Genomic DNA, 4518 nt, shown 5'->3' on the forward strand with positions numbered 1-4518 from the left:
GTCTTACGTGAATTACTTAAAAAAAAGAAATTCGTTGATTTCATATTGCAGTCAATAAGTAAAACATGTCCTTTGTTGTTGAAGCAGAACCAGTCATATATCACAATCAATATCACCAATGTTTTTGATAACGTTATTTTACCTTTGTTATATCCTTGTTTATATACATTTATTACGTTTGCCATTATATAATACGTTACAAAAGTTATGTTCTATGTTTGTGAAAGTGCAAGTATGTGTTGTGATGTTTTCCCCAGAACACTTATATCACGGAAAAAGCATAGTGAAATCTTAATGATTTGAAATCCTAATTTTGATTTATATTCACATACCTTGTTTTCGTTATTTATGTTTTACTAGATACTAGATCGAATTAAATTTGTTTGATTTTTTTCCATTCTCTGTCGTTAGTAATATATGTGAAAGTTTACGTAAACATATTATCATAATTAATCATAAAAAAAATTCGACACTGTTAGTAAAAAATACAAAAGAAGTTGATGATTTTCCTTACATTTTCACTTCAGTTCGTTCCTCAGAAAACTATTGCATGAACCAACATTTTGTTAATCTAGGGTTTCAGAACTGAAATCGAACTATAGCTTATCTTTCTAAAGGTATGACATTGACCATTTCTTCTGTATATCAAACAGAAGACGATTAGGATTTTTATATCACATTTCAAATTATTATTACCATGTTACTATATTGTTTGTTCATTTTTTTACCAAGTTGTATCGGTTTTGAGTTTAAAGTTCGGTTACGTTGATGTCTTTGTGCCCTTTTGATGCTTTTTAGATAGTAAACAGTGTTAATTGGTTATTATCAGACTGCTATGTTGTGTAATAAGGGGCGTTGATGAAATCAGACGTGTATACAGTTCAGTAACAACATCGTATACACAGATTACTATGCTGTATAAAAACGCTATCATATACTCAGACTGTTCTTCGGTGTAATAACACCATCGTATACTCAAGCTGTTTTACACTGTAATTACGCCTTCGTATGTTCAAACTATTCAGAGTAATAATAATATCATATAGTTAAGCTGTTTTACACTGTAATTACGCCTTCGTATGTTCAAACCATATATTGTTGTTATAACATCATATACTCAAGCTGCTTTACCCTGTAATAACATATGCATGCACTAAAACTATACAATGTAGTATGTGTAATACTATCATTATCAATGATTGCTAGGCTGTATTATAAAGCTATTATATACTCGGGCAGTTACACAGTGTAGTTAAAACATTATATACTCATATTGCTATGCTGTATACTAACGTCATCATAATTATACTCATAGTTAATAGCTTTATAATAACATTTAACGTTATCACTGTGTAACTTTGGTGATAACACTCATTGTGACGTCAAAGATAACAATACGATGACGCCACCAATATTGGAAAAAGACATCACTTATTTGTCTTCTGAATTTGAAATTTCGAAAAATGGGGGAATGCCGCATGCTTTAGTTGAACATATGTTGAAAATATAAAGACTTCCCTTTGACTTTATAAAGATTATGCGTACTTGAAACTAATTTGAAAGGCACTGGAAACGAATTTGATATTCTATTTCTACTGTTTTAACGCTTAACTCAAACATGTCACATTTAGCGACTTACGTTGGCTTCTATACCTCATTTTGGCTCTTTCCGTCATTTATGAGATCGATGCCATCTGCTTGTATTGTCTATCCGTCCTGATGACTCGTGAAACTAATTCTGTTTAATGTTTGTTTCTTTCAATGTTAATATCACCGTTGTCAAAATAAGGGGAAGGGATCAGGTGTCATGCTACCAAATCCTGGAAACAAAAGGCATGTTGTTTCCAAATGCATGTTATTGTCAGATGTGACTTATGTAGGACCTCTTAATAATCGGGGATATTCTTCTGTGCCTTTTAACTTAAGCACCTTAAAGAGACAAAATTAGATATACTGACCCTATTACAACACTAGGGACCTCTTTCTGTTCTTTCTTCTTCACCCCTTTTTATTTTTGGTGTTGTCTCCCTTAGCATTGCATCTTAGCTGTAGCATGACGATATTTAAAAACTCATTTAAGTCTAGGTAATTATGTCGCAATGAGATGACCTCGGCGTCATATGCTGTTGCAAATGATTAAAGTTCTCCGTCAATTAATCAATTGATCAACTAATAGATATATCTATCAGTCAATTCATCGATACATCAATCAACCGTTATAAACTATACATCGGGACTTTTAAATGACCAGCGTGCTGCACGTGCGATAACCCCTGCAGTTCCGGGGAAATAATAGGTTTGCTGTATTCCTTTGCATGCTATTGTAAGAGGCGGCTAATGTCGGGCCTTCTGTAGAATCAAGTTTATTACTTTTTTCCTTCTATTAAATTAAGAGACATTGAGGAGATCAAAAAGATCAATCGATTGTATTACAACACTTGCGACTTCTTTCTATTCTTTTCTCTTGAATAGTCTTTATTATTAAGTGTGTCTACATATGCACCCGTCTTAATATGCATTTAGTCAATGTCCAAACACGTTGACCCTTAAACAATATAAATAAAAACTCTCCGGGTCATAATATGTTAATGGAATGATGTCACTTTTCAGTTATGACCAGCAAAGTTATATATACTGTTCCAAAAACCTTAATACTCAATTAACTAGTCAGTCGATGAATAAGTTAAGATATAAATCTGCCATAACTACTGAATTTGCTAGAATATTAATTGTCCAACGTGCTTAGCATGCGATTATTTGAATCTTACACGTAATGTCAATGACATACAGTTAATGGGCAACATACGCTATCCCTTCAGAGTATTCCTGTGAATTGTCCTCAAATTATATTCCTTGTTAGATTGTATCGATCATTTTGACTAATTAATTCATCATTTATGAAAGGGATACTATGCTGCTTTTAATATTGTGTATTTTTTGTGTTAACGATGTCAAGTCACTCATCAATAATTTGAATAATCCAACAGTGACAGACATTGGTAATACCGATGTACGTATTTTGTTTACATTTAAAATATGATGAATTTCTAATATAATGGAATAACTTAATTGATTGGAAAAGTTATGCCATGATATTGAAAGTCCTGGTTCATCACCTCATACCCTCACCAACGTTGTGAGGTTTTTTTTTTTTTTTTATCTAGAACAACGTTTCCGTGCATGATTCATTAATTACTATCCACAAAATCATGTTAATATATGTTTGTAAATTTAAATAAACGAAGATCATCTTCTCCCACATATAGGCTTACCCTTCCCACGCATAGCTCAACTCCTCCCGTACACACAAAAACTCCTCCTACATGTATATGTTAGCTCCCCCACACTTAGATTTACACGCATGTATGTACACTCCACATATACATAGGCTTAATTATCCAACACAAAGGTGAATTTTTCCAGCACAAAAATTTACTTTCTCCAACATATTCATGTTAACGCTTCCCACACACATGTTTACTCTTGTCACACATAGGTACAGTGTATCTCTTCTCTCACACACTTGTACCCCTTCAATATACGTACAGTTTAACTCCTCACACACATAGTTCAACTATCTCCCACAAATAGTTCAACTCATGTCACACAATTTAACTCCTCCCATACATCGTTTAACTCATGCCACAGATAGTTTAACGCATGCAGCATATAATTTAAATCGTGCCACACATAGTTTTAACTCATGCCACACATAGTTTAACTCCTCCTACCTATAGTTTCGCCCCTCCCTCATATAGTTTTACTCTTCCAGACATAGTTTAACTCCAACAATACATATGCTTACTCCTCATATACATAGTTTTAATCCTCATACACATAGTTTTACTCCTTCAACACAAAGTAAAACTCATTCCGCACATATTTTATCTCCTTCTACCAATAGTTTAACTCCAACAATGCATAGGCTTACTCCTCATACACATAGGGTTACTCCTCATACACATAGGGTTACTTCTCCCACACATAGGTTTTCTCCTCATACACATAGGCTTACTTCTCATACACATGGGGTTACTTCTAATACACATAGGGTTACTTCTCATACACATAGGGTTACTTCTCATACACATAGGCTTACTCCTCATACACATAGGGTTACTTTTCCCACACATAGGTTTACTCCTCATACACATAGGCTTACTCCTCATACACATAGGTTTACCCCTCCCATATATAGTTTTACTCCTCCCACAAATAGTTAAACTCAAATTATAACGTAATGCAATACGAAAAAACATGAAGAATGAAACAGTATGACATTTTGTGAAAATCTTAAGTTAAATTTAACTTATGATTTTACATCAACTCGGTAAGGTATGTAATGAACACTTTTATGAAAACGATAAAAATGTTTACCAATAAAAATGTTGTTGTCATTTTCGTTTGATTCATGAATTGATTAAAAGGAAATAAAATACAAACTACATTCTGTTTTTGTTTTTGTTGTTGTTTTTGTTAACCTAGATTTAGGTAAAATATTACAAAAGTAATACATAA

The sequence above is a fragment of the Mizuhopecten yessoensis genome, unplaced genomic scaffold, assembly GCF_002113885.1.
Source record: "Mizuhopecten yessoensis strain PY_sf001 unplaced genomic scaffold, ASM211388v2 scaffold3621, whole genome shotgun sequence".
Lineage (NCBI taxonomy): Eukaryota > Metazoa > Mollusca > Bivalvia > Pectinida > Pectinidae > Mizuhopecten > Mizuhopecten yessoensis.